Genomic DNA, 9,309 nt, shown 5'->3' on the forward strand with positions numbered 1-9,309 from the left:
AGTGCACACACACTGAGTGCACACACACAGAATGCACATAAACACTGAGTGCACACACACACACTGAGTGCACACACATTGAATGCACACATATACAGTGCACACACACTGAATCCACATGCACACACTGAGTGCACACACACATACGGGTGCACACACACTGAATCCACAGGCTGAGTACAGACACACTGAGTGCACACTGTAATGGGAATGCAAATGTAAAGATCTTCCCTTCCCCTAGGCTAAAGTGCACCTGGAGCCTGGGGTGGGAGGCTTGTTTTTCAGTAGATACTTCTTGATTGGCCAGTGAGTCAATAAGGTTGTTATATTCTCTGAGCCAGGAGAAGGCTATATAAGCCCTGATGTGTAGCTTTGTTTTGGGACTCACTTTGAGAAGTGTTCTGTGATTTGATCTGAATTCTGGGAAGCCGTTGTTGAGAGCCCCCACGGCTTTGAAAAACCCAGATGTGGAAACCCAGATGTTGACTGGGTATGGATGTAATGGTTGGACAGTTTGGAAAGCTGTCTACTTGATCTGTTAATGTCTTGATAATTCTGTCTGTATATTTTGAAGTTTGGGGTGCTGACCTTTTTCCCCTGAACAAGGTAAACGATATATGTCTGACTGATTAAAGTAAACTTGTTAACCCATTTTGAGTTGCTTTCCTTTAACAAAGCAGATCCAAGAACCCGTATGGGCAGCAAACCCTGAGGACGCGCTTGGGGTGCTTGCTGCTACAACTACTCAAGGCACAGAGATTGCTAAGGTCTACGGAGAGCAGGAATAAGGAGAGCCTTCCAAGCCAGAGACATTGGCTCAGAAGCCTGAGCTAGGGATTAGGGCTACGTAAGAGGAGCAGAGATCAGGCCTGGAGCTTTCACAGTGCTTGCAGAGATACTCAAGGACACCCCTCAGCTCCTTTCCTTTCAGCGGAGGAAAGAGTCAGAAGCAGGCCATTGTGGGGAAATAAAAGTGACAGCTGTGTCTAGGGGAGGGCAGAGAGAGGTTTGTCCATGTGTTACCAAAAAAGCTAACCTCTCAAAGCAAGGGAGAGGCAAGGGTGACTGCCCATGACTAAGTCGGCTTAGAGAAGAGCTTTGACTGGGTACTTAAGGAGTCATCAGAGACAGCAACACCATGAAGCTCCCAGCCTAAGCTGGGGGGTGGGAGGGACCTGAGGATCTGTTCTGTGAAGTTGGGATTCAAAGGGCCTCTCCCGAGGACGTAGAAGGCTACATGTGGCCTTGAGGCTGCAGGTTCCCCACCCCTGGGCTAGAACATTGGGCTAAACCAAATAAGATGAAATTAATACAGACAGAGATAGCATTGGAACCACTGGTTACAACAAATGAAGTTCTGAATGCTGTGGGTAGCTCACTTGCCTTGGCAGGGCACTTTGCAGGGATGTCCACACTGATAATGAGGTTGATGCATGCATTGCCAGAGCTGGCTCAGTGTTTGGGGGGCTCTGAAGGAAAGTATGGAGAGAAGAGACATTAGGCTGACTACCAGACTTAAGGTCTAGGGAGCTGTGGTGCTGACCTCAGTGTTGTCTGCCTGTGACACCTGGACAGTCTGCCAGCGCCAGGCCAGGAAACAGAATGGCTTCCATTTGGATTGTGTGAGGCTCAGTCTGAAGATCACCTGGCAGGAGAAGCTACTTCTGTGTGACCTGTGGATCTGACCTGCTGGTGCCTTTAGAGAAACAGATGATTTCATATTTCCAGTCCACGTTGTTCTCTAACCAATTCCCAACCCAGCCAGCATGGTTTTAAACTGCTGAGCTTAAAGCTAGGGGCCAGCCCAGAAAGAGAGTGTCTGGGAGGGGCTGGATCAAGTGAGGGAAAGAAAGGCTCCTGGGGAGTGTGGTGTGCTCAGGTTTGGTTCATCTGAGATTGCTTCCAAATCCTAAGTGCGAAACACCTGTTCTCAAGCTGGATAGATGGTTCACCTTGGACAGCACAGCGCTCCTGTACTGGGGGATGTGAGGAGGGGTGGCTGCTTAGTTAGTCTGTGCCAGCCCCTGGAATGGCTGAGCCCTGAACTCTCATCTGTGCCTCAGTGAGCACATATGGTCTCCAGTCTTTTCCTGGTTCTCTTGAGTCCATTACTAAAATCTAGGGGAATGGGTTAGTTCTAAAGAGAACTCAGATTTTCCTGAATTATGTGCCCTCACCCACTTAGGGAGGGCACTGCCAAGCCTTAGACAAGCCAGGCATAGCAGACAATCAGCATTTATTAACACCTACAGTGTGCAAAGGCAAAAGCTAGGCTCTGCTCTCCGGAATCTCACAGTTTAATGGCAGAGACAATAAGCAGACAGCTCCATACAAACAAGCCAAATAAAAGATGCACTGGAAATAGTCAACAGAGGGAGGTCACTGGCATTAACAGACACTGGAGGGGCGGCTGGGTGGTGCAGGGAATAGAACACCAGCCCCTGAGTCAGGAGGATCTGAGCTCAAATACGGCCTCAGACACTTGACACACTTACTAGCTGTGTGTCCTTGGGCAAGTCACTTAACCCTAATTGCCCCGTCCTCCAAAAAGCAAAATAAAATAAAAGAGAGACTGGAAGAGGCATCCTGTAGAAGGTGGGGTTTTAGCTGCGGCCTGAAGGAAGCCAAGGAAGCCTATTTTCTGGAACCAAGACTGTTAACTGCAATGAATTCATTTCCGTTCCATCCTGGGGTTGCTTTGTAAAATTCGTATTACTGCAGCCATTGCATGGGGGCAGCAGGATGCCGGGCAGGGAGTCGGGAACATTTAAATTCAAATGCAGCCTCGGCCACTTACTACCCATGGGGTCACATAGAGTCAGACCCGACCAAATGCTGTGTGAAGCATGCTTCTTGGTCTGCCCACTGAGTCCTGCTCACTTCAGCTGAGGATGCCCATGTTTCTCTGAATTCCTCACGTTTGTCATTTCTTAAGGCCATGAAATTCAATCATATTAATATGCCATAGTTGCGTCAGCTCTTCCCCAACTGACAGGCCCCTACTTTGTTTCTAGCGGGTTATTTGCTACCAGAAAGAGGGCATGCCTCCTCAGCCCTTCCTCTGAGCTTCCCTGGCTTCCCCCAAGTTTGGGGTGAAGTCCAGCCTTTTGCCAGAAGCCTTTCCCAGGCCTCCTAAATCTTGGTGCTTCCCCTCTGAGGTCACTCCAATTTATCCTGTATTTATTGTCTGTACATAACTGCTCACATATCGTCTCCCCTATTAGACTGCAAGCTCTTGGAGAGTAAGAGCTAATTTTTACCTTTCTGTTTGTCCCCAGTGCCTAGCACATAGTAGGTGCTGATTGACTGACCCACATTTAGTGGGCGCGACACGGATGAAGGTGCAGCAGCACAGACTGAGGGGTGGTTGGGTTGGTAGGAGGACAACCAGGAGTGAGTAGTATCACAAAAAAAGAGAAGACGGTATCCAGGAGCAGAAGTTGGTCAAGAGGATCAAATGCTACAGAGAAGGCAAGAAGGTTAGGAAAAGCCATTAAACACAGCAAGTCAGAGACTGCTGATCTAAGCCAATGACGGGAGTGTCTGCCTGACTTCTCACAGCTTGTGTTCGAGCAGCATGTCCTTATCCCATTGTCCTTGAGTTTATTGAACCCTAGGCTCCTGTGTTTGCTTGCTTATGAGTCTTGGTTGCCCAATTCACTGCGATGATCAACTTTTCTATTTTTAAAGTAGTACCAAAGTTTTTAATGATGACTCTTTTCTATGAGACTTTGAGATCTGGTGCAACTGGGTCCCCTTCATGACTCCTTTTTCCCCATCATTTTCCTTGAGAGGCTTGACTTTCTCTTCAAGATGAATTTTATTATTTTATCTACTTCTATAAAGAAAACATTTGGCATATTGGTTGGTATGGGCCTAAATTTGTAAATTAATTTGTGTAGCATTGTTATGTTTTTATTACACGAGCAATTAGCATCTCTGCAATTATCCATCTTCCTTCGTTTCTGAAGTATTTTGTAGTTTTAGAAACAGAATTCCTGAGTGCATGTTGGCAGGAGGAATTCCGGCTGTTTTATGCATTCTGTAGTAGTTCTGAATGCAGCTTCATATTTTCTTATCAAGAGCTCATTTGACAACTTTGAAAGCCTGAAGAACCAGGATCATTCCAATGACCAACCAAGATTCCATAAGTCCAATGCCTCCTGAGAAAGAGGCAGTGCACACAAAGTACAGAATGAAGTAGGCATTTCTGGACATGGCAGATCTAGGAGTTTATTGGGCTTGAGGACACCTAACTCTGGTTTTTGTTAGTTTCTTTACTGGAGGGGAGGTGGGAAGACAGAGAACAGCTGATCAGTCAGTTAGACAGGATTGCCCCTCCCTTCCGAAAAAAGGAAAGAAAAGAGGGTCAATGTAAAAATGCATAGAAGAGAACAAGACTTTAGGTCAAGAGGAAACACAAGCAAGGGCAGCTTGAAAGTTCCATGTTGCATGGATTATATGCTTAAAAGTGTAAAACAGACCTCACAGAATCACAACTGGCTATTTCAGGTCTTTTTCAATTCCACGTTGATAAGGAAATACATTGTTTGCTGTTGGTTAAGTTCAAAATCTAACATTTTTTTGAGCTCACTAACTTAATAGGAGGAGTTTCAGTTTAGTGGTAAAATAAGGGCCCATATTGCAAACATTCGGGAAGAGGAAGAATGTACAAGCAACAAGGGAGGACGAGGCAGCTAGGTGGTACTGCTGGGAGGAGAGCACTTACTTTGGAGTCAGGAGGACATGAGGTCAAATCCAGCCTCAGACACTTACTAGCCGTGTGACCTTGGGCAAGTCACTTAACCCTGATTGTCTTGCCATGAAAAAAACCCAACAACCCAAAAAACAACACACAAGCGAAGAAAGCTTTTTTCTGGGAGTCTGACTGAGAAAGGGATGAAGGGAGAAGAAGGAAGAAAGCATTCATTATTTTAGAGAGTTAGGAAAAACAACAAAATTCATCTGGAAGAACAAAAGAACCAGAATGTCAAGGGAATTAATGAAAAGAAATGCTACAGAAGGCGGCCTCGCTGTACCAGGTTTTATATGGTATTATGAAGCAGCAGTCCTCAAAACTACTTGGTCCTGGCTAAGAAATAGAGGGGTAGATCAATGGAATAGGTTAGGCACACAAGACACAGTAGTCAACTACAGTAAATCTACTATTTGATAAATCCAAAGACTCCAGCTTCTGGGATAAGAACTCACCATTTAACAAAAATTGCTGGGAACACTGGAAAACAGTATGGCAGAAACTGGGCACAAACAAACATTTTGCACCCTAAGCCAAGATAAAGTCAAAATGGGCACATGATTTAGATATAAAGGCTGACACTATAAGCACACTAGGAGAGCAAAGAATAGTTTACTTGTCAGATCTATGGAGAATATCCCTTCATTCATATTCAAAATTATGACCAAACAAGAGATAGAGAATGTTATGAAATACAAAATGGATGATTTTGATTACATTAAATTGAAAAGTTTTTGCATAAACAAATCCAATGCAACCAAGATTAGAAGGGAAGCAGAAAGGTAGGAAACAATTTTTAAAGACAATGTCTCTGATAAAGGCTTCATTTCTAAAATATATAGAGAACTGAGTCAAATCTGTAAGAATACAGGTCATTCTTGATAAATGGTCAAAGATATGAACAGGTAATTTTCAGAGAAAGAAATTTAAAATTATCTATAGTCATATGAAAAAATGCTCTAAATTGCTAATGATTAGAGAAATACAAATCAAAACATCTATCAGATTGACTAACATGACAAAACATAAAAATTGTAAACGTTGGAGAAGATGTGGGAAAATTGGAACACTAATGTATTGTTGGTGAATTTGTGAATTGATGTAACCATTCTGGAGAGCAATTTGGAGCTATGCCCAAAGGCTATAAAAATGTGCATACCCTTTGACCCAGCAATACCACTTCTAGATCTGTATCCCAAAGAGATCATAAAAACAGGAAAAGGACCCACATGTACAAAAATATTTATAGCAGCTCTTTTTGTGGTGGCCAAGATTTGGAAATTGAGGGGATGCCCATGCATTGGGGAATGGCTGAACAAGTCATGGTACATGAATATAATGGAATACTATTGTTCTTCAAGAAATAATGAGTAGGTAGATGTCAGAAAAACCTGGACTTACATGAACTGATGTTGAGTGAAATGAGCAGAACCAGGAGCCACATTGTGCAATGACTGACTGATAGGCTTAGCTCTTCTCAGCAATACAAAGATCTAAGACAATTCCAAAAGACTCACGATGGAAAATGCCATTCATATCCAGAGAAAGAACTATGGCATCTGAATGCAGATGGAAGCAGACTATTTGCTGTCCTTTTCTTTTGTTCTGTTTCTTCTTTCTCATGGTTCCTCCCATTAGTTCTAATTAAATTTTTTTGGGAGGGGGGAAGGTAGGGCAGTTGGGGTTAAGTGACTTGCCCAAGGTCACATGGCTAGTTTTTTGTGTTAAGTGTCTGAGGCCGGATTTGAACTCAGGTCCTCCTGACTCCAGGGCTGGTGCTCTGTTCACAGCGCCACCTAGCCACCCCTAGTGCCATTTCTTTTTTACATCGGGACTAATGTGAAAATGTTTAATATGAATGTCTAAGTAGAGCCCATATCAGATTGCATTCTGTCTTGGGGAGTGAGAAGGAGAAGGAAGGGGAGAAAATTTAAAATTCAAAATCTTATGGAATTGAATGTTGAAAACTAAGAATAAATGATAAAAAAAGCATTTTTAAAAAGGGATAAAGCATCCGTAGCATGTCTACAAGGCTTATTTGATCTTCTCAACGGCCATAAAAAGAAGGTGCTATTATTAGCCCCATTTTATAGTTGAGGAAACTGAAGTAACAGAGGTCAAGTGACTTGCCCAGGGTCACACAGCTAGTGTCTTATGTAGGAGTTGAACATAGGTCTTCCTGACTACAGGACCAGGGCTCTATCCATTGAGCCATGTAAGATGTCTCTAGTAATAAGTATAGGTAACATGTCATACTTTAAGGTTTTGCAAAGCATTTTACATATATTGTATGTACATATATATAATACATATACATGTATTACATACATACTTATTGATCCTCTGGCAAGTTTAGTATACCCATTTTACAAATGAGGAAACTGAAGCTAAGAGAGTTTAAGTGTCTTGTCCAAGGTCGCACAGACACACTTATTTTCCTGACTCTAAGTCCCACACTCAGTGCCAACTCTGCCATTGTTCCTGGATGAGCTATGTCCATTTATTCCCCTATGGTTCTCCTCACCAATCTCGGCTACCACTCCCCTTAGCATGTTCTATCTCCCATTAAAATCTAAGCCCCTTGAGGTCAGGGACTGCCTTTGCTTTTGTATGTGTTCCCAGAGTTTAGCCAGTGATTGTGACACAGTAGGTGACTATTAAATGCTTTTTCATTCATTGATTCATATTAAAAATTACAACAGCTATGATTTGAGTAGGATGGCATCACTTCTGTCTGGATTATAGCAAGTGTCCTCATTGGCCTCTCTGCTTCCAGCTCTTCCCTTTCCCATTCAGAATCAACAAAGCTATCAAAAACTGAGGTCTGACCATGCTAATGCCCTGCTCAAAAATCTTTTCCAGCTCTTAACTTACTGTAGGATTTGAAAATCCCTAGGCTGACACTGAAAGTTCCCCCCGTCTAGCTCCACTCTACCTTCTGACCCTTTGCCTTCCAGGCTGCCCAGCCCATTAGCCTGGCAGCTTTTCCCCAGTAGAAACATTCCATCTGCCACATCCCTCCACAATGCTCCCATGTACCTCCTCTTCATTCTAACCTCCACATCACAAACCATTCCTCACACTGTTACTTGTTAGAGTTCTCCTGGTTCTCAGTGAGATCTAGAAAGCAGAACTGTGTTTAGTTTTTGTATCACTGTTTTATGCCTTTTCATCAGTTGTCCTGAATGCCCAAAACAGTCTCTTCTCTTCACCTTGGCCTTCTGGCTTCCCACTTCCCTCCCTATCCCAGTGCCTTTCCTTAGAGATTACCTTCCATTTAGATTGTGTATATCTTGTACATACATCATTCTCTTCACTAGAGAGCTCCTTGAGGGCAGGAACTTTGTACCTCTCAGTGCTTTACATAATGATCACTTTAATAAGTGTTTGTTGACTTACTATCCCTAGCACTTAACAACATGGCTCGTATGACATAGACAAGTAATAATTGTTAACAGTTGGGAAAGAGCCAAATGAGGAAGGAGATTCAAAATACATAAGGGGAGATGACTGCTGGACTAATGTCCTAGAGTGCAAGGGCACAAGATTTTGGAACAAGATTAGAGGAAAAGGCATTATCTTTAGCAAAGGAGGAGGATACTTTTTCCTCTAAGATTGAAAGGATGAAAAAACAGTTGAGAATTCTTAGAATTTTTGATTAGTGGAGTTGGAGGGAGCAAATACTTCTTATACTGACTTAATTTCCTCAGTAAATGCAAACCTTGGGAAGTTTGGAGGTTGTGGGAGGAAACTGTCAGGGGACTACAAGAGAAAAATGTATGAATAGGATTGTAAGGAAAGTAGATTGGGATTTGCATCCTTTATGACATTTCTTTTAGTTTCAGTTGCCTAATTACCAATAATTCATCATACTTCTGAAATCTATCTCGAGTGTTATATTCCTAAGTCTTTTCTATTACATGAATTAGCTATTTGATAACATCTGTGTTCTGGCAGAAGGTTCTCTCACATGCATTAGATATAGTTTGGTTGTTATTGTTATTTTGTTTTCGTATAAACTGAGGAGGATTTTACTCTGGAAGAAAATCTTCATTCGTTACATTCATAAAAGTTTCAGTCCAATATGAATGATCTGATGTTGGGTAATCTCTGTTTTCATGTGGAATAGCATCGCAGTCATTGCATTCATAAGGTTTCTTACCAGTATGAACTTTTTTCTGTTGAGTAAGTGTGCTCTCAGGCGGAAGGCTTTCTCACATTCATTACATTCATAAGGTTTCTCACCAGTATGAATTTTCTTATGCCAAGTAAGGTTTGTACTGTAATAGAAGGCCTTCCCACATTCATTACATTCATAAGGTTTCTCTCCTGTATGAATTGTCTGATGTTGAGTAAGTCCTATCCTCTGACTGAAGGCCTTCCCGCATTTATTACATTGATAAGGTTTCTCTCCAGTATGAGTCCTATGATGTCATTCAAGTTCTCAGCTCTGGCTGAAGGCTTTACCACATTTCTCACATTCAAAAGGTTTCTCACCAGTATGAATTGTCTGATGCTGAATAAGTCCTATCCTCTGGCTGAAGGCCTTCCTA

The 9,309-nt window shown here is 42.6% G+C and overlaps 1 pseudogene; it reads right to left on the bottom strand.

The window, feature by feature from the left end:
• Positions 1 to 8,787: 8,787 nt before the first annotated feature.
• On the bottom strand, positions 8,788 to 9,188 carry LOC138167731 (zinc finger protein 883-like; annotated as a pseudogene).
• Positions 9,189 to 9,309: the final 121 nt, after the last annotated feature.

This window comes from Petaurus breviceps, unplaced genomic scaffold, assembly GCF_028583685.1.
Source record: "Petaurus breviceps papuanus isolate PSGF00001 unplaced genomic scaffold, PetGlider_PUasm1.0 287, whole genome shotgun sequence".
In the NCBI taxonomy this organism is placed as follows: Eukaryota; Metazoa; Chordata; class Mammalia; order Diprotodontia; family Petauridae; genus Petaurus; species Petaurus breviceps.